Genomic DNA, 7,610 nt, shown 5'->3' with positions numbered 1-7,610 from the left:
GTTGTAGATCCCAATGTTCCCCTTCGTCTTGAAGCGTGTCGGGTCTATCCATATTTGCAAATTGTGGTAGCCCCGCCTTTAGTTCTCCATTGAGAAATGCCCGAAGAGCTAAGAATAGCTCAGGGTCTCCGTATAATTTGGATATGATCGTGGTTCTGATCTCAGAGAACATGAAATCCATTAGCTTGGACACATTCAACGGTGCTTTTCGAGACATCGCCCCATGACTAGGGACTGGTGAAGATGGAATCACTTCCTCTTCAATGGGGTCAGGCATTCCCTCACTAAACATTCTTTCAAGCAAGAAGGGTGTTTGCCCACTTCCTGATGTCCTATCCTCACTTTCTTCCCGAATGATGCTAGGTATAGCTAACGGTTTATGGTTCCTGTGAGGCTGAACTTGCGTAGGAAACACTGTGTCTGGAATTTTGATTTTTCTCGGGTTTGGCTCCAGTTCTCTTTGTGTTTCTTCCACCAAACCCCTTAAGTGTTGCACTTGTTCAATCTCCTCAACTAGGTTTGGGTAAGTACCAATCTTTTTCTTGAGGGTTTTTGGCCCACGTGGCTTGTCTTGGGGAGTCTTAGTCAGTTTGGGTGGTCGAGAGGGCATTAACTGACTTGGTTGTGGGGCCGAGGAGGTTTCCTTCTGTTTTCCCTTATTTATGTGCTCGCTTGATTCTCCTTCATTGCGCCCCCGAGTGGGTTCCTCCCTTAAGGTAGTGGCTTTGGTCCCCATGGTTTCTATTGAATCAGAATCATCTTCAGGATCATTCATATACACGGGGTCGTCTCCTGTCCCTATGTTAGTCTTTGAACTGGGCTTGGAGCTCGTGGCATTAAGCGATCTCTTTCGCCGTGTTTTCTTTTTCTTTAATGCAGTATCCCTCTCTTCAAGAATGTAGTTTTGATTTTGAAGCATTGACCGTGTAACTACATTCGCGGGTACAACGGGTGTGGTTCCTCGTGCTTGGTTGGTGACCTCAACCAAATTCAATGGCGTAATCTTGGGTGCATTAGGATTATGTAGACATTGAGCGATCAAATGATCTATGCCACAACGATTACATGTAAGTACCGGCATTCCCGATGTGCTCCCTTGATTTGGTTGCATATGAGTAGCGATCTTTTGTACCCTATTAGGGCACTCTGCTACACGATGCGATCCACCACAATCGTAGCATTGAAGAGGTGGTCTCCTCGCCAAGGTATTAAGGTTTTGCCCTCTTGTGGCGAGAGCGGCCGCTTGATATACAGGCTTGACTTGCCCGAAATGATCCTCCATGTAGTACTGGGGAATCATTTCAAACGTATCAATCCCATATGGAGTAGTGGGGTCTATCTCCTCTTCATAATCCCCACACGCACTATGTGACTCACAACCCACCTGGTTTATAGGAGTAATCCTTGGATGTGGAGGTTGTGGTCCTAGCACTGGCGGTGGTAACGGCACAGACTGGACTACATTCGGATTCCTTGGAACTATGTGCTGTGACGGTTGCTCGATAGGTTGTGCAGGCATTAGCGCGGGTACTTGAGGTGTGTTTGACCAAGCTAGTGGTGCCTGGTTTGCCAACATTCGCTTAAGTGTTAGGCAATCTTTAGATTGATGGCCATACTTACCACATGCATTGCAATTCCCATTGAATTTGACTCTGAATGTGGGACATTCACTCGTGCTATGTGGTCCTAAGCACACCGAACACCATTGTTGCTCTCTTCTTGGGTACATATGACTATTCTGAGGAGCTCGATTACCCCTAAAGTATTCTTGGAGAGCCTTAGTAAGGTCGGTCACAGACATTTCAGATATCTTGGGCTCCTTGGCAATAGGTTTCACAGTCATTGGCTCGTGCCCAGATACTTGCGAACTAACGGATTTTGTTTCTGAAGACACCTTTTTACCTGCAATCATCAAGTTGTCTTCTAACTGGATTGCATTGGCAGTGACTGCTTCCCACGTTGTAAGACCTCTAATGACTAGGCCATTGTAAATGTCCTCGTGGCGCAATCCTCGGATGAATCTATCGAGGAGTTGGTTGTTATTGAAGCGTTCATCGGGAGTGCAGCGAGAATTTAGATGCTTCAATCGACTTATAAAGTCTCTCACTGACTCCCCTTCCTCGCGTTCAGCTTTTTGGAGTTGAGAAGCTACTCCCCAAAGCACACCCTCGCGTATGTATTCTTTCAAGAACAATCTCTTGAGAGTGGGGTAGTGAGTGCGCTCTTCAACCCTTAAGGTTCGATACCAATCTCCGGCCTTCCCACTCAAGGTTAAGCCTAAGGCTTTACACTTATGCAACTCATTGTGCTCTTCCAAGGAATCACACACGTGTTCAAAGACTTCAATGTGCTTCCTAACATCCTCGTTACCACTGAAGTTTTGAGGGAGCTTAGCCACTTGTACTGCCTTGCTTCTAGGTTCTCTCTCAGGCATGCCCCGCATGTTTTCCGCAATGGATCGTCCGATCGTCTGAGCAAATGCTGCGAGATCACCTAAGTGAGCAGGCATAGTTGGTGGAGGTACGTTTGGGATAGCCTGGCTGATAGGAGTTGGCGTTGGTCTGAGTATGTTGGCAAATGACGTAGGATATGATATGTGACTAGGCCTAGCTCCTATTGGATAAGGGTGGTGATAAGGCGGTCGTGGAGCATACGCCATTGGCATACTAAGAGGCGTAGGAGCTACATGAGCATGAGTTGAGATAGGTACATAGGGTCGATAGGCACGGGCACGCACTGTTGTAGGTACTGTTCCACTAGGTAGTGGTGTTGTACTAACTACAGTGGTAACAGGTGCGCTTTCTGTCATGCTCATCATTGGGGTAGGCATTGTGGATTCCTTAATGGAAAGTTGAGCCAAGGTTGGAAAACTAAAGTTACTGCTCGTGGGCTCAACCTGCATTGAGACTCCAGGCGAAACAACATACGAAGGGTCTATGGGACTCACCGAGGGAGTCTCCAATTGTGATAGGGTTGGTTGTTTGGCCTTGCCCGTATCCAAAAATCTCATAGGGCCAGTGGAAACTAGGTTCACTCCCCTATTTTGCCTCTCAAATTGGATAATTCTATGAATCACCTCACATATCATGCGTTGTTGCTCCTCTAGATTAGTGGTGCTAGATGTAGATCGTAGGACTTCTAACCAACCTACATGGTATGTGTAACCTGTGTATAGGTCAGTTAGAGTCTCTGTGTGTAGATCATATTCCCAATTTTCATTGAGAAATATCCCATCTAGACTTGGTGTGCCAAACGATTCTCTTGAAGTGGACGCAATGTCACTTCTTATGGATTGGCTTCTAGGGACCTCTACTTTAGGAAGAGCATCGGAATGTGGTAGCTCAGTAGGGCCCTCATTGAACGAAGTGGGTAGAATATCTACATGGACACTCTTTGGGAAGGTAGGGTCCACATAAGATGTGAATGGTGAGTCTACTACCCCTCCTTCTTCATTTACTTCGCTTGTCGCATGTTCAGAGCGTGTAGCTCTACTAAAGGTCTCTATTAGACGACTAAACATGCTAGATCCGGGTTGTGGGGCCCACACTGGCATGTTTTGGCTTGTCTCCTCAGGGTTCTTGGTAGGGTGCCCTTCCATGGCTTCTGAGTCAGCAGAGGATGAGTCACTATCCACTATTCGTGGATCTTGGGTTGCACTCCCTTGGGTTCCAGCCGAAGGCCAAGATGCCAACGTGGAGGGATGGTGTGAGCCTGCGTAGACTGAAACGCTTTCTAATGGTTCAGGCTCTAGCACCCGACCAGAACGTAGATGCATGTGACGTGGGTACCCTACGTGCATTGGTAACTACCCTTGAAACTCACACAAGTGGTTTCTTAGGTGTTTCGCACCCCGTTTTTACTTGTTTTTAGATTGTTTTTAACTCGTTTTTGACCCCCTTACTTACGGTCAAACTTGGACTAGGGCGTGTGATAGCTCGAAACGAGCGTATCATTTTAAGGGTCCTAGCGTGCTTTACAGCACTGTGTTCGCCTATCTAGAGCTCCTGTAGTCCTCAAAACAGTCCGTTTCCCTTGGGGAAAGGGGCAAAAGCCTATTTGCTTGTGGTGGAGGAAAGGGTGAGGGCTTTATCCCACATGCTCACTTTACTCCTTGGGGAGTGGGCTACATATAGGGCACGACTTCCCATAAGCTCTCACTTGAAAGAAAGCTATGGAGGCTCACTCTCCTATATATATATATCAAAAGACCGAGACCGAGACCGAGGCCGGGGCCGTGGGTCAATTGGGGTTCTTTCTTTTCAAAAATTTTTTCTCCAATTAGAAAATCTTTCCTCTCTTCCTCTCCACACGTTTGGTTCTTTCTTTAAAAATAAAATTTAATTTTTTTTTTGTTTTTGATTTTTTGTATTTTTTTTAAAAATTTTATTTTCTGTTTTTTTTTTTGGAGATAAGTTTTCTAGGGTTTCTTTAGGGTTCAGCCTTGGCCGCGGCGGAATTCGCACACAGCACAGATCTGGGGATTCAGAAATCCCCCCCGCCCTCAGATAACCAGATAACAGAACACACGCCCACACGCGGAGCGGAAAAATAACAAAAGAAACAGAAACGTAGAAGACAAATTGCAGAAACAGATTGCAAAACACAGAAACACCTCAACAACAAACACACAGTCGCTTTCCTACAGTGTAGATTAAACTTCACGCAGCAGCCGAGCTGCAAACTGGAGCTTGGTGCAGGGCAACTCCCCGGCAGCGGCGCCAAAAATGTGCGCTTTTGCGGCACAGGTCGTAGCTGGGGACTTGCCGGACACCGTATGCGAGCCACGAATGGCTGCAAGCATACAACCAGGGAAGGAAGCTCAAACAGAATGCCAAAGGGTGTGTCACTCACCGCTCAACCGCTGCCTTGAAGGATTCCCGCGTCGCAGCCGTGAAGAAGGAGCCGCCGTCGTCGCTCTACCGCCTCTCCGCCGCCGTGCCGCTACACAGTGCTCGATCGCTCTCTCACTCTCTCTCTCTCTCTCTCTCTCACATGCAGGAGAAGGAAACCAAAGAGAAGGCAAGAGCACTCTTGTATTCACAACACATGAGAATGAGGATTTTAGGGTTACATTTGACTCTTATAGGTGACTTGGCCGTTCACACTTGGGCGCCCATACATGGCCGGTCGATCCTAACCCTTATCCTACTAATATTCAAGGTGCGCCTCTCATCGGCGATCACCCAATCCCTTCATCCTTAACATATGGTGCCGACAAGCCCGGTCCATGACTCAGAATATTTAAATTAATGACGTAAAACATAATACGTCTCAATGTCCGTCATAGGTTAACATTGGCAGAAGACTCTTGTGGTGGCTGGCCGACTGCCCATTCAGCAGTCGTGTGGCTGGCCGACTGCCCACCAACAGCAGTCATGGAGTAATTTTACTGCTGGGGCCGACTTGCTGTATGCAGTCGTGGACCTCTGTACTGCTGGCCGACTGCTGATGCAATCGTGGAGTGTTTTTCATGCAGGCCGACTGCTCACATGGGGCATATAAATAGGCCCCATGCCCCCCACCACTTTCTCATTCAGTTTTCTGCGGGATCTTGTGTATAGAGAAGAGTTTACACACCTATCTCTCTGTGTTTCTTGTGCTGTCTATTTTCTGCATTCTACTTGCTCTTGTCTACCCAGGTTTGGTTATCATTTCCGCTGCATATTCTGACATGGTATCAGAGCCCTAGGCTCGTGATAGATCTTGGGAGTTTTCTGAGCAAGAGGGGGATCGTTAGGTTGTTGATTGGTGGACTGTTTTGGACGGTGTGGGAAGAGAAGGTGCAAGTGAAAGGCGGGCTAAAGGTGCTAGATAGCCACTTGCAAGTTTTACAGATTTTTTTTCCCACCCACCCACCCTTTCAGTTTACTCCCCGCGATGGCAGATTTACTAGAGATGGCTGAGAAGCACGTGAAGATTCTGACTCTCCCCGCGTTCCCAGTGGATCGTCAGTTGAACGGGTCCAATTACGGCATCTGGAAGGTCATGATGGAGTCTGTGCTGGAGTCATATGACCTTGCTAATTTTATCATCATCGGGGTTCCACGGCCGCAAAGGAAGGGGAGTTACTGTCGACGAGAAAGGACAGAGAGGCATAGGCACACATGTGGGATCATGTCAACGCCAGGGTCCGGTCATTTATTTTCCTCAACTGCACACCACAAGTGATCAATCGTGTAAAGCACATGACGCTGGCCAGAGGCATATGGGAGCACTTGGCTTCTTTGTATAACAGGGTATCACCCATGAAATGGATCTCCGTGGAAGTGCAGATGCAGGTGATGAACCCTGCAAAGTCCTCGACAATGCGAGAACACATTAACAAGCTGCAGGCCCTTCAGTAGGAAGTCCTACAAGCTCAGAAAGAGATATCATCAAAAGACATGGCCATCACTTTGCTGTCCCACTTGCCTGCTCAGTATTCTGATTTCTATTCCTCGTTGATTACGAGTGGCAGGCTCAGCACCATTACCTGGGAGGAGCTTGTGCCAATGGTCTTGGACCAGGAGGAACGTTTCACGAACCCTCCTCACAGCGGAGGTTTGGAGGCCTTAATTGGCCAATGGTCGAAAGGTCAGAATAACAACAAGGGCAAAGGGAAGGTGTTAAAACCCTAAGATCTCTCTAGATAATTGTTATGCATAAACATAAATAAATCAAGCATAAACTCAACCACCCAACCACCCAACCACCCCCGAGCCCAAGGGATGCACACATGAATCATAAATGAAATACATCATACCTCTACCTTGATGTCCCATACCATCAAGAGGTATAACACAATCTAATAGCATGTAGCTATAGTGTGAAATGGTAGGTGAGTAGATATGGACCTCTACACAAGAGACCATAGCATAAGCCTCCAAGCCCCCCAAGCTCCCTTGAGTGTGCCCCATGCCCCTATTATATAGGAGGGCCCTCAAGTGACTCTTGACTTTCCATTTCCCATGTGTGGCCTGACCCTAACCTTAACCCTTAAGGTTAGTCCTAACCCATGCTCCACTAGAGCTTGTTCCCATGCTCCCATGCTCACAAGCCTAATGTGGGTTAGCCTCCTAGCATATGCACACATAATGTGTATATAACATAGCACACATAATGTACATATAACATACTTCCCCTCTCTCAAAACATTGCACTCTTGCAATGAAAAGAAGAAGAACTGCACTGAACAATATCAACCGACTCCCAAGTCGAATCCTCTATTTCCCTATCTTTCCACCTAATTTTAACCTCAGGAATTAGTCAACTAGAAAGTTTCCTTTCCCTGAATTCAAGTACCTTATCCGGTTCATGTGGAACATAGGATAATTCTTCGACTTCAACGAGTTCTTGAGGAGTAACTATGTTATCCTCACCTCCCAGTTTCCCTTTCAATCTATTGATATGAAAGACTGGATGAACTCTAACATGTGGAGGTAGTTTTAAGGTTAAACGCAACTGTGCCAATCCGATGTATAACTCGAAAATGGACCACAATATCTAGGAGATAAATTTGAGCATTTTCCCATTGGTAAAGTCTGAAAATCTTTAGGAACATTAAAATAAACCAACGCTCCTGGTTCAAAAGACCGAGATGAGCGTCCCCTATCAGCATAAAATCGTGCCCT

The sequence above is a fragment of the Cibotium barometz genome, chromosome 44, assembly GCF_041138505.1.
Source record: "Cibotium barometz isolate CiBa-2024 chromosome 44, ASM4113850v1, whole genome shotgun sequence".
Lineage (NCBI taxonomy): Eukaryota > Viridiplantae > Streptophyta > Polypodiopsida > Cyatheales > Cibotiaceae > Cibotium > Cibotium barometz.
Note: the sequence above shows the minus strand (reverse complement) of the source record.